The sequence below is a fragment of the Asterias rubens genome, chromosome 22, assembly GCF_902459465.1.
Source record: "Asterias rubens chromosome 22, eAstRub1.3, whole genome shotgun sequence".
Lineage (NCBI taxonomy): Eukaryota > Metazoa > Echinodermata > Asteroidea > Forcipulatida > Asteriidae > Asterias > Asterias rubens.
In genome coordinates, this window is record NC_047083.1 from 2615472 (window position 1) to 2629568 (window position 14097).

The 14097-nt window shown below is 41.0% G+C and overlaps 1 long non-coding RNA gene across 1 annotated transcript; it reads right to left on the reverse strand.

Annotated features, from left to right (window-relative positions):
- Positions 1-202: 202 nt before the first annotated feature.
- LOC117304938 lies at positions 203-5537 on the reverse strand. Its single transcript, XR_004520630.1, has 3 exons — positions 5037-5537; positions 1319-4525; positions 203-637 (listed from the first exon to the last, which is right to left on the reverse strand). It is a non-coding gene; the product is annotated as an uncharacterized LOC117304938 (long non-coding RNA).
- Between the last annotated feature and the right edge of the window lie 8560 nt (positions 5538-14097).

A 14097-nucleotide genomic window follows, 5' to 3' on the forward strand; every position in this document is an offset into this window, starting at 1 on the left:
ATTCAAATTGACACCACATGGTGTTAAAATAACACTAATTTCTGCCGAGTGATTACATTGGTGTTATTTTTACACGATGTGATGTTAATAATTCGCTTTTTGGTATGTATATGTGACAACAAACATAGACCTTTTCGCAAATACCGGGGCGCGCGCGTAAAGCTTGGAATTAGGTGCATTGTGGTCTAGCTGGTATCCAAATTTGATCCATATATATCCCACAATGCACCTCATTCAACAGTCTGCGCTTGCGCATTGGTATTTGCGATAAGGTCAATGGTGTCAATGTAAACACCCCAGCTTTTTTGCAGGGTAGGATCGGAGTAAACAATAAACTGAGGGCATTTTCCAAACCCCGTCTTGGGCTCTGGCTCCTGTGCAGCAGCGTAAATTTTGCCTGGTGATCCGAACACCAAACAGAGTCAGTGCCTGAGCCCAAGTCAATGATTGGAAAAGGCCATAAGATAGTCTTCTTCTCGAGTGTCATCATACAGTCTGCAGTAGGGCGCCATCATGGTCCAGCTGAGCTCATTTGAATAGTTGACCTTGTGGGGATTCATCTGGCTAGACTTGATGCAGTCGTCCCGGTTGCACAGTTCAAAGGCGTTGCTTGTCATCGTCAGCAAAGTGTCTCAAACTGTGGGAGAAAATTAATGATTTTTATACATAACAAATATTTCAAAACCTTGTTAATGTCTTAATGCTGCCACCTGTCACCAACTCCGACTTTTTTCCTCCAATGGGAGACTTTGGAACGCTAGACTTACCAGGTAAATTTCCATTACGTAGTTCTGAGCATGCGCACTTTACCGAGAACGATGGATTTTACCTGGTAAGTCTGGTGCCACCAAGCGTCCTTAAGGTCTCCCATTGCTCAGACACGATCTGAGCAGTGAGTGTTTTCTCCTGTCAAAAACTTACACCCAATTTTGAATTTGTTTATTGAAAAAAAAAAATGAAAATTAGACTACAAAACAAAAGTATTCTTAAAAAAGATGCAGTTTTCAAGCCTTCACAAATGTGATGGTTTGTGATTGGAACTCTTTCATAAATTTACCAAAAATTTAGGATGAGCTCGAAGGAAACGTTTGAAAGAAAAATACTCCCATGCTTAGGTGAGGTTGCACCATGTGTAAATCTCTTTGAGTTATAATCTTGGTTCTGAAAAAAACCGGTGGTTGAAAACGTTGGTTTCACTGGAACCAACACTACACAAAGATGTTGAAAAACCAATAACTGTTTCGGTCAATGGCCATCAGTGAACAACTAATGACAAGTTCAACCGAAACAGTTATTTGTTGCGACCGCCAAAACGCACCGAACTATACTCTCGCTATTCACCGATGCACATTGCAGCATCTCCGGCTGTGGTTCTCACTGCACAACTGCCGAACAGAGGAAAACAACAAAAGCATCCGACGACTTCGAATACTCTGCAAAAAAAAAACAATAATCGCAAAACGAGATGAATATTATTTCAAGACTGGGGTATTTATTTTTAACTTCAGAAGCACCGAGCAATAATTAACTTCATTGTTGAGATGTTCGCTTGGTTGGTTGATTGTTTTAATCTTGTTGCTTTGAAGTGTCAAATGAAGAAACAAATATCTCTGCTGGTTACAGGCAAAAAGGCAAGAGATTCCTTTTAGAGATTCAACAAACTATATAAATTTCTGATGCTTTTTCAGAAAAATTTTCCGGGGGTTAGTATTTAGTGGTGCCGTCATTCCTTGCAACCTTTTAGCAAACTGTCTAGATTGCGTTTCAGAGCTGTCATCAATGAACAATCACGACCAACAATATCAGATTTAGGGAAACTGAGTTAATAGACTCTCCTTTAACAATAACCAGGGGTGGATTTCACAAGGAGTTAAGACTAGTCTTATCTCGAGTTAGGAAAAGTCCTAACTTAAGACTAGCCCTAAATTTCTAATATCTCCTATAGGACTATAGTCCTAACCTAACTCTTTCTGAAATCCACCCCTGGTACTTTACCTTTTTACAAACCAGTTACTTAACCTTTGCAGCTAAAACCTGACCTCATTGACCTGGTTGACCTCAGGTCACACATCAAATACATAAAAGATAGAATAAGTCTTCTACTCATGTGCTGTCTCCGTAGTCATGCATCTGCTGGTATATCATCGTGGCTGAAGGTGCAAGTACTTCGACCAGGTCCTCATCTTTAGAAGAAAACAATCTGCATTTGGAAGAAAATTATCTAAAGAGGTTAGTTATTGCGGTCATATCAAGCCAGAGGCTTGACCTTTACGCAAATACCCATTGCGCAAGCGCTGACTGTTGAATGAGGTGCATGCTGGTCTAGCTAGCGATCAAACTTGATCGCTAGCTAGACCAGCATGCACGTGCGTACTGAGTATTTGAGATAAGGTCTATGTGTTTACCCTGAAACCTTACCAAGCTGTCATCATCTACGATGTCTCAGAGTTGCCACCAAAGGATTTTTTCTTTAAATCTTACCAGGAATTTACGTATAGGAGACTTTGGCACGCTAGGTTGCAGCAGACTTACCAGGTAAATGGCCATTGTTCACGTATTTCTGAGCATGCGCACATTACCGAGAACAATAGATTTTTCCCGGTAAGTCTGCTGCCACCAAGCGTCCCGAAAATCCCCTCTGCTGCAAACACCGCATCATTTGAAGATATCAAACTGGGGGAAAACAAAAATAAATATTAAAATCATGTGGAGGGAAATGTTAGAAGCTGTGGAGCGAAATCGTATAAGGCCCGGCCACACAGGCCCCGATAAAGAACGAAAACGAGAACGATAAAAATGTACGCCCTAGATTGGTTGAAATGCTCCACGCAGTACGCCCACACTCGTCCAACCAATCGAGGGCTTGCATTTTTATCTTTCTCGTTTTCGTTCTTGGTGAATGGGGGAAAGAATTCACAATTAAAACAGATTTTGTTTGTTACTTTAAATTTTATTTTATTGATTTCCTTCAATTGCTACATAAGTAGTACAGCTATTTTGAAATTGTTTTCCTCTTGTTTTTTGTACACCTTTTTGTCTTTGTTTTATTTCCCTACTCGCATAAATTGTTTTTCGCAGCACCAATAAATGGACTCGGTGAACGGGGGAAATAATTCACAATTAAAACAGATTTTGTTTGTTACTTTACTTTTTATTTTATTGATTTTCTTCAATTCAAATTCTACATAAAATTACAGATTATTTTGAATTAGTTTACCTCTTTTTGCATACCTTTATGTCTTTGTTTTCTTTCCCTACTCGCATAAATTGTTTTTTCGCAGCACCAATAAATGGACTCGGTGATCGGGGGAAATAATTCACAATTAAAACAGGTTTTTTTGTTACTTCACTTTATTTTTTATTGAATTCCTTCAATTCAATTACTACATAAAATTACAGATATTTTGAATAAGTTTTCCTCTCTTTTGCACACCTTTTTTGTTTTGTCTGTTTCCCTACTCGCGTTGTTTGTCGCAGCAATGATAAATAGACTTGGTGAATGGGGGAAATAATTCACAACTAAAACACCTTCTGTTTGTTACTTCACTTTTCTATTTTATTGATTTCCTTCAATTTTTAATACGCTTTAATTATAAAATCATGACAATTTTTACAGAAACATGACAACTGGCGACTCGAAGTTACAACACCAAAAGAAATTTCCAGATGGACCAGTCTTCTAATTAAAAAAAGCATCATTGGCTTTGACCAATATGCACCTCAAGAAGAAGCCTGTGACAGTGTGACATCGCCAAGAAAGATAAACATGTTAGGGACAACATCAACAAGTCTGTAGAGCATCTTGGAGTGGGAAGTTGGAATTACAAAGGGGAGGGACTCTGCAAGAGAACGGGTTAGATCTTCCTCTACCTTTCGCCGTCTTCTTGTTGCTCTCTCTGTCTTGTCTCCATTTTTGACAAACTTGGGGTATCCGACCTCCTTATATTTTTATCAGTATTTGCACCTGTTTTTTAATTGTTGTCAATCATTGTCTTTTTTCTAAACAATGTTAACTTTTCATTAAGAAAAATCAATCGCATAGTTTCTGCATATTTTTGTTAATGTTAATGGTAAATAATCATTGTTTTTTTTTTTTCAACTTTTCATAAAAAAATGGAATCGCTTTAGCAAGAAAGTGCTTATCACCAGGTCGGGCGTTCCAATATTATCCTTTTCAAAACTACTTATAGTGTGGAGTGCAGTGGTTTACCTAAGTGGGATCGAAAACAAAAAATTGCACCTCATTTTAGCCCAAACTTTGGTGCTGGTGGTCCGACATTGGATAATGATATTGGAAAATTGAGACCACACACTAGCCAAACTGCATAGTCTTATAAAGGGTTTTCAAGAATGAACAGTGGTCGGTCGGATACAGCAATTTGCCCCTACCTTGGTCCATTGGTGACTTGCTTTGTTCATCCAGATCCACAGACACAAACCACACAATCCATAGATAAAAAACGCAATACTGCCCTCTCTCGTCACTCTCTCGTCACAGTCCCTCTAGTCTGTAGTCAGGCACTCACTAAAAATAAAAAATTTAAACAACATTAATGAAAATATATTGCACATGGAAGTATGTACACATTCCCACAAGAAAAAACTAAACGTAAACTTATCGTTTTGAAGTTGGATTTAAAAACATTTGGTGAGGATGACTGTCTAGGACAGACAAGAAGGGGGTTATTCCGTAATAGTTTAGAAGCCATTCAATAATAATAATGGAATATTCTGCAACATCACCAACACTAGCCCCAATCACGGCCTCCTTTTAAAAACGAAAGGAGTCCAGGCATATGCTTTGTCGTTCCTCTTAAGCGCTACCTCAGAACTGTTCTCATGATTGAAAATAATACATTTGAGAGTGTCACTTGCACTTTTTTCCACTTGGCACCTTTCACAGTACGGCTATACTCTACTACAAGAGGAATGTACTTAACCATAGATAGATAGACAGCAAATAGAATTAAATTTCAGTTGGGGTTATGTTGGATTTCTTGTAAAACAATCTACTTGTTTACAACGTAAACACTTACCTTATTTCTGCTGGATTCCTCGGCCGAAAGAAGTGAGCTTTTCACCCGTTGGTACATTAACGCCTAACCGCACACGTTCTCGCAGAGTTACAACAAATATAACCAGTTTGTTTGTTAAGATGATCTTCCCATCAAGGGAACTCGGCACACTCCCACAAGGGGATGTCAAGGCCAAGCTGGCCGCAACAGCCAATCTCTCTCTCACACAAACGTTGGTTTGCTAAAAGTTCATCACAAAGTTTATGACAAAATGTAACCAACTTGTTTGTTAAGATGATCTTTCCATTAAGGGAACTCGGCACACTCCCACAAGGGGATGTCAAGGCCAAGCTGGCCGCAACAGCCAATCTCTCTCTCATACAAACATTGATTTATTAAGTTCATCAGAAATGCAGCGGCCTAGACCCGTCGTACAGCTGAGAAGGTTCACACCCAGTCCGTGGTGGTGCAGTCGTTGTTCAGTACTGACAAAATGGCCATGCGGTCTTAATACGCATTGAGTGCTTTGAAAATGGCGCACAAACTCCCTGTGTGCATCGGTGCATAAAACTCCCAACGACAGTTTAATATGCAGGTTGCTGTATGCAACTGTCTTCGCTACATTGTTCCGGTGATTTGCATGTTTACCATTCTTAGGAATGACTACTTATGTAACAGTTATTTCCATGCTTTTATTCTGCCTGTCGTCGCTATTATGCAGATTAATGTAGAAAACGAGACATTCCAACAGTTTTTCTCACCACACACTTCACCTGTTCGGAACTCCCTCTGGAGTCTGGACTTGGTATTTTTCTCCAATTTGTTTTAAGATTGTTAACTTCAGTTTCTTATTTTTGACTTAACTTTTTGTTTAGCCATTTACCAAATACAGTGGATTTTTTTTTCTTTTTTTTTTTTTTTTTTTTTTTGGGGGGGGGGGGATTTGCTCGAAAAGAATGGTTTGTTTGTAAAAAAAATTAAAAGAGACTGGACATAAACAGAAGCACTAGCAAATTGGGAGCTGGAAGCGCCACCCACACCTCACACGCGTGAGCAACACGACTAGAATAAGGGATGGCACATGACATGTCATCGAATTCCACTAATCAAATGACAATAAGCATGATTGCAGGCATGAGTATAATAATAGCTGTTTTAAAACCATTCAAGCCCCTTTCACACTGTATCTCTAACCCCGTGGATTACAGCCCCGGGAGGACATATCATGAGTTCTGTTTAACCCACCGTCACCCCGGCGCAAACGTTCACACTGTCCCCGCCTGGGTTCAATCCCACGAGGTTCTGGTTGCAAGTTTGAAGAATACCTTTACCGCTCACTCCTACTCTACAGCAGAGCGGAGTAGTCAAATTTCCCGGGAAAGTGATTAGAAAGTGACTGTAGTTATTCACCGGGGTTGACATTTGATAAAGCTCTTATTACCAGAAGATGAAAAAGCTACACATAAAGAGAGAAAGAAAGAGGGAAAAGAAAACCATAAAGATGGTGGGGGAGGGGGGAGGGGGGAGGGGGAAATTGTAAAGCAGTATGTCAATTTGGACTTACAAGCCCCAATCAGCGGTCAGGTGGTCGCAACACAAGCGTTAGTAACAATGGTGTTCTCTTTGTTTGTTTTTCTTTTGTTCTGAAAAAAAAAAAAAACACAAAAACGAGTATTGGTATGGCGTCTTCATAATTTTGCCAATTTGCCACCGACCGTGACTGCAATCTAACGGTGTTTTTATACCCTGCCACTATGTGTAATGCGCGGAAAGAAATAAAAGACAGTTTATATAACAGGGGGCCGATTTCACAAGGCAATCAAATTCATCGCAAGACAAATTGTCAGTATCACCATAGTGATTTGTATTGTGACATCACGTTTTACTTAGCAACTACGATTTATTTGCAGTAACGATCTTTGTGAAATCGGCCCCTGGGTCTTCTTAACTTATGGATTAGATATTTTTCAAGATTGCAGGACGGGTTTATTCTCTCGCCCCAATCTCTGGAGGAGAGTTGCATCATTTTGAAAATGTTTTTGGTGTGGAGATTTTTCCAGTGGTGTCTTTTCATGGGGGATTTTGATGTTTTTCTGGTTGTGTTTCTTTGCTGTTTGCTCAAGGATGCGGACGGTAAACTCGAACGTAAGTCTTTTGAGCTTTGCAGGATTAACCCATATCTGCCTAAAGTGCTATTCACACGATATACATTTAACTGGGGTCCCTCAGCATGGTTGTAAAATGTAGCAATGTGTGACAATATTTTTGAGAATTTGGAAATTATAACCAATATTGTCCTTTCACACGAGGTACAATTAGAAAATTGTACAGTCATGCTACAATTTTGCCAGGGACCCTTGCTAAATTGCTTTCGTGTGAAAGGGGGTGTTAAATTACAAAAGGTTGTTTGTGCCTAAGCGCATGCACATACACTTATTGTTTTACATACACATCTGGAAGTTTTCTCCAATAGATTTAATGTTAATTTATATCCACAGTTTCAAAAGAAAAAAGGTACCACCAGCAAGAAAGAAAAGTCACTCAGCGAGGTTGGCGGTAAACACCATGTGACTATCCCGTCCTGAAGCATAGAGTTATATAAGAACTAGAGGGCGCACGAGTGATCATTCGTGCACAAACGCCACGGGACCGCTAGTCTGGTTCCCTGACCAAAGATTCCTTGACGTCTCTTGTTAAAAATCTTAGGTCAGGTATCACCCACGGTTAAAAATAGAGCATGACGCAACTTGTCAGGGTCGGGGGTCATCTCCAGGGAAACCATGTCTGCACGTATTAGTTGCGATAACGTAACCCTCCTCCCAACGGCCGCCAGGCCGGAGGGTTACGAGATTATTTTGATCGTCAATTAATGACAATCTGGTTCAACACGTATAATGTCGACAGCTAGTCACCAGATTTTGCCCCATTTTTACCACTTTTAAAAATCATGAAACTTAATCCTCAATCAATGTCTAATGAACACTCAAGTCAGAACACCTTTGAAAAAAATATTTTTGAAGAAAAAGGACAAAAACTTACCAGATCCCGGAGCAATTTCCCAGGTTTATATATTTTGAACTTGTCGCATCGCTTTGCAAACGCTTTATTTAGGCACAACGCCTGCATTTGCAATAACTGGCATAAAAACTCCTGGATCTACGGCCGACATGCCTGACATTACGAGTCCGTACCGAACATCAACGATACTGTCCGAATGTTGACGACAACACGTTCGGAACATTTTGGATAACTTCGAAAGAGGAGGAATTCCTCCTCTTTGGTCACGTGATTTTGGGTGATACCAGACCCTAAATTCGACAGAGCCTAGTCGGAGATTTTTGGGTCTGGGAACCAGACTACGTGACCGCAAGATGACAAGCGCGTCATTCTGCACGCGCGTTGAATATGAAATACACGTTTGAGTTGTTTTTAATGAACGCTCACGCGATGCTGTTTGTTCAACTTAGAAATCGGCCGCACAACAAACACACGCTGTGAGATGCCAGTTTTGTCAACTTAGAAAATGGCCGCCTGCTCGCATACCGGGGCGCGTATATAGGCCAGTGCGCTCTCTAGTTCTTATATATAACTCTATGTCCTGAAGACGATCAGATCGTACTGATCGAAACGTTGAGTCATTAACGACCGGTTCACTCGAAAGATAATGTTTAAGGTGTTACTGCAAACCTCTTATTATAAAGGCACTGGACACTATTGGTAATTACTCAAAATAATTGTGAGCATAAAAACTTACTTGGTAACGAGCAATGAAGAGCTGTTGATAGTATAAAACATTACGAGAAACTGCTCCCTTTGAAGTAACGTACTTATCGAGAAAGAAGTAATTTTCACTAAAATTATTTGATATTTAATTTTTTCGAGATCTCAGAATTAGATTTTGAGATACCGAAATCAACCATATGAAGACACACAACTTCGTGTGACCTGGGTGTTTTTTCTTCCATTATTCTCTCGCAACTTCGACGACAAAAAATAATGTTCACATTTTCACAGTTTTGTTATTTTGTGCATCAAGTGAGAAGACTGGTCTTTGACAGTTACCAAAGGTGTCCACAGTGTCTTTAAGACAATGACACGTTTTTTGATTGATTCTCAAGCAATCTTTGTCCTTTTCAAAAAGGTGTCCTGGTGAATGCTATAGTAAACCAAGGCAACAGCACCAAATACAAAGAACAATAAAAATGTGTAAACAAAATAGGCAAAACAAAAGCAGATTTTTATAAACATGAGAAAAAATCCACAATTAACAGAAAATAACAAGCTGCAGAATAGGGGTAATTACAAAGATATGTAATGGGTTCAAATAGTCAAATACCCGCGGCGGGGCTTGCACCTACTTGTGTAAATGACGCTTGGCAATTTTATTATATTCCCACCGATCATCAAGCAATCGATGTTTCTGGAAAATCTACGTCACAGAGTTCAACATATGACTACCGATTTACATCACCAAAAGCTATTGATCGAAACTATGAAACTTTCAGCCACACATCTACAGGTAAGTGTTTTCATATTATATTTCATACTTCAGGTAAAATCCATCGTACTCGGGAATGTTTTAAAACGGTGTTCCAGGGAATTCTGTCCGCCGGAGATTCGGTCCCCCAATGGGAAATAGGGAGAGCTTTCGATTTCGAGACGGTAGGCACACACACATTTTTTCCCCAGGGAAGATGAGACCACTTAAGGCTCGGTCACACAAGCCCCGATAACGAGAACGAAAACTATAACGAAAACGATAACGATACAAATGCACGCCCTCGATTGGTTGAACGAGCGTGGGCGTATTCTGCGTGGAGCATTTCAACCAATCGAGGGCGTGCATTTGTATCGTTCTCGTTTTCGTTCTCGTTATCGGGGCCTGTGTGACCGGGCCTGAAGCATCAAGTGACGTGTTTTACCTACTTTCTCACGTGGTGCAATCCCTACCAAGGATGCACTCAGTGCGGTGGTGTGAACCATCCATGTGTGAACAAAGACGAAATACGGAATGTAGGCTAATGAGGCTACATGTTAATGCATGGAGCTGACATGGAGACACAGTACATGTACATGTACTTATCTGCAATACAAGTATAGGGGGTACTCTAGACACGCTGGGTTGGTTGCACCCATGTGAGAAAGAAGGTAGTGGCCTCATCTTTCCTGTGGGGGGGGGGGATACGCTATAGGGGATTGCTGATAATATTAGTGCGTTCGTTTAGCTTCCCTGGGTCGACCCCGGTCTGCCCCGGTACGTTTTGATTACAATTACCAAAAGTGTCCAGTGCTTTTAAGTGCCTTGTTCAAGGGCACAAAGTGACACAACGAACCCATACTCTGCTGCAGACAACACCTTGGCCAAATTTCATAGAGCTGCTTATAACGTCCGATTAAGTGTTTACTGTGCGATCTGCATTTCATAGCGCTGCTTTCTACACAAAAGGGCATGCTTACCTTCCGTTGCTTACCATTTTTGAAATTAATTACGTATAAACAATGTAAATCCATGGTGAACGCACGGGATGGCCGCCTAGTTTTTCTGCTAACTTGTGAAACACGCTTATGCTTAAGCCCAATTTCAGTCAGGGCCCAATTTCATAAAGCCTGTAAGCACAAAAAACATGCTAAGCACAAGAAAATCTTGCTCAGCAAAAATCAGGTTACCAGCCAACGTATCATAAAATGTACACTGTTGCGAATGTTGCACAACTCTTTTTCCGCTAAGGAGAGACATTTGTTAAGCAGCATTTACTGCTAAACAGCTTTATGAAATTGGGTCCAGAACAAAAATTAAGCAGCGTTACGATGTAATTGGGCTCCGAGCTTATAAGCCTTTTTGGGATAATTATGACGGTTTGGGTAAATTTGTTGTGCATACACCCAAACCAAACAGTACACTCCGCCATACCTAAAAAAAAGGCTTATAGGTCCGTTCTCGACCACGATTTCTATTTATTTATATATATTTATTTTTTACCCATACACCGATGTGTGTTAGCACTGTATACTCGGTACTTTCCCAAGTCCTGTGAAAAAAGTATCACAGGCAGGTTACTCGGGTGGGATTCGAACCCACGACCCTTGCAATTCTAGAGCAGTGTCTTACCAACTAGACTACCGAGGTTGCCCGGTAGCTAGAGGCAGTTCGAATCCTATGTTTTGGCAGCGGGTACCGCAACGATATAATAGATGTTAAATTTGCATCGTGGATAAAGGATATTGTTATTATTTATGTTTTTGGATTTCTATAAACTTGATTTGTTTGTTGCTTTCTTTTTCTTCTCCATATTTTCAAAGGAAGCCACAAGAAAGACCCTCATCCGTGGTGGAAAATTGATTTGGGCGAAGAACATTGCGTGGCCCAAGTCGTAGTTCGACTCCGAATCTATTGTTGTGGTAGGTTCAGGAGAGAATACACGAGAAAGTGTAGATTCGTGGGTAGAATGGACGAGAAAGTGTATTATTCGTAGGTAGAATGGACGAGAAAGTGTAGATTCGTGGGTAGAATAGACGAGAAAGTGTAGATTCGTGGGTAGGAGAATAGACGAGAAAGTGTAGATTCGTGGGTAGAATGGACGAAAAAGTGTAGAATCGTGGGTAGAATAGACGAGAAAGTGTAGATTCGTGGGTAGGAGAATAGACGAGAAAGTGTAGAATCGTGGGTAGGAGAATGGACGAGAAAGTGTAGAATCGTGGGTAGAATAGACGAGAAAGTGTAGATTCGTGGGTAGAATAGACGAGAAAGTGTAGATTCGTGGGTAGAATAGACGAGAAAGTGTAGATTCGTGGGTAGGAGAATAGACGAGAAAATGTAGATTCGTGGGGACGAGAAAGTGTAGAATCGTGGGTAGAATAGACGGGAAAGTGTAGATTCGTGGGTAGGAGAATAGACGAGAAAGTGTAGATTCGTGGGTAGAATAGACGAGAAAGTGTAGATTCGTGGGTAGGAGAATAGACGAGAAAGTGTAGATTCGTGGGTAGGAGAATAGACGAGAAAGTGTAGATTCGTGGGTAGAATGGACGAGAAAGTGTAGAATCGTGGGTAGAATAGACGAGAAAGTGTAGATTCGTGGGTAGGAGAATAGACGAGAAAGTGTAGATTCGTGGGTAGAATAGACGAGAAAGTGTAGATTCGTGGGTAGGAGAATAGACGAGAAAGTGTAGATTCGTGGGTAGGAGAATAGACGAGAAAGTGTAGATTCGTGGGTAGGAGAATAGACGAGAAAGTGTAGATTCGTGGGTAGGAGAATAGACGAGAAAGTGTAGATTCGTGGGTAGAATGGACGAGAAAGTGTAGAATCGTGGGTAGAATAGACGAGAAAGTGTAGATTCGTGGGTAGGAGAATAGACGAGAAAGTGTAGATTCGTGGGTAGAATAGACGAGAAAGTGTAGATTCGTGGGTAGGAGAATAGACGAGAAAGTGTAGATTCGTGGGTAGGAGAATAGACGAGAAAGTGTAGATTCGTGGGTAGGAGAATAGACGAGAAAGTGTAGATTCGTGGGTAAGAGAATAGACGAGAAAGTGTAGAATCGTGGGGTAGAATGGACGAGAAAGCGTAGAATCGTGGGTAGAATAGACGAGAAAGTGTAGATTCGTGGGTAGGAGAATAAACGAGGAAGTGTAGATTCGTGGGTATAGAATGGACGAGAAAGTGTAGATTCATGGGTAGAATGGACGAAAAAGTGTAGTATTTGGCGTTATTCATCAGCCTCAAGATGGGAAGTCAGATATTCAGGCTACGCCGTTGTTTTTCTTTTCAACTATAGGCCTGTTCACACGAGGGGCAATTAGAACAAGGGTCCCTTACTACATTGTAGCATGGTTGTAAACTCTTAGAAAATGTACATCGTGTGTATGTAAGAACGAAACAATTGTGTCGACTGTCCAAGGTCCTTGTCAAACATTGCAACTTTTAACAACCATGCTAAAATTAAGCAAGGGACCCAGTTAAATTGCTGTGGTGTAAATAGGGCTTAAAACACTTGATTTTCCCCCACTAACCCTCAAAGGTGATCGTTTCTTTGGAGCCACGGCACGAGCCGGGCTTTCTTCGCACTACGCCGACAACCAGTTATGCGGAGAACCAGCCACATCATCACAGGCCCTTACTGGTGCCACAGTTGAATTCATGTGTGATCCGCCAGTGATGGCGAGGTGGGTTAGCCTCGATATCGATCCTTTTCGGCCGGGCGTAATCGATGCGGTCTTGCAGCTTAGCGAGATATGGGTTAAGAGAAATACGCCAGAGGAATGTCCACCACCAGGTAAGTGTTTTGTTTTGTTTTGTTAATCTTCTTTAACCTTCCGACGGTAAAAATATCTCGAAAGGGCAAAATTTCACGGAGCTGCTTAGCGGCCGGTTTTGTGCTTACTGCACGTTTTCCATTTCAAAGCGCTTCTAACCATATCAAACAAAAAGGCGTGCTAACCTTCCGGTGCCTACAGCACACAAATAAATGACGCCACGGTACAAATCTATAGTGAACGCGCAATATGACCTCCTAATTGTTCTGTTACAGTAAGCACGAACATTTGCTTACCGTCAAGTAGCGTTACGAAATTGGACCAAGGAATAGTCCAAGCTAGTACATAAGTTTAAAAACTGTCATCATAAAATATTTTGTTTTTGTTTTGTTAATCTTCGGATGGTAAAAACAGCACGTAACACACTCAATAAGGTTAATGAAAACTCAAGTATATAAAGGCAAATATCCCATGCAGAGGACTGACTATACATTGATTTCAACATGGATTCTCTAAGCCCCGCCCCTCTGTCAGTGCAATAAAGTGAGTGTGGTTTACAGTGAAATTTACGTCACAATAGGAGACATGCGGGGAATCTAGGAGGCAGCAGCCTTACCAGGAAAATCCAAAGTCTCGATAAAGTGCGCATGGCCAGAACGACGTAAACCATGGAAATGTATATGGTAAGTCTGCTGCCACCTAGCGTCAAAAAGACTCAAATTACCGCAGTATTAAACACCATTTATTCCATTAAAAGCGCCATCGACCCCCCAACTGAGATCTGCGTCCTTCGCTGCTCTACATAAAGGTTACAAGATGGCGAACCCCGGCCC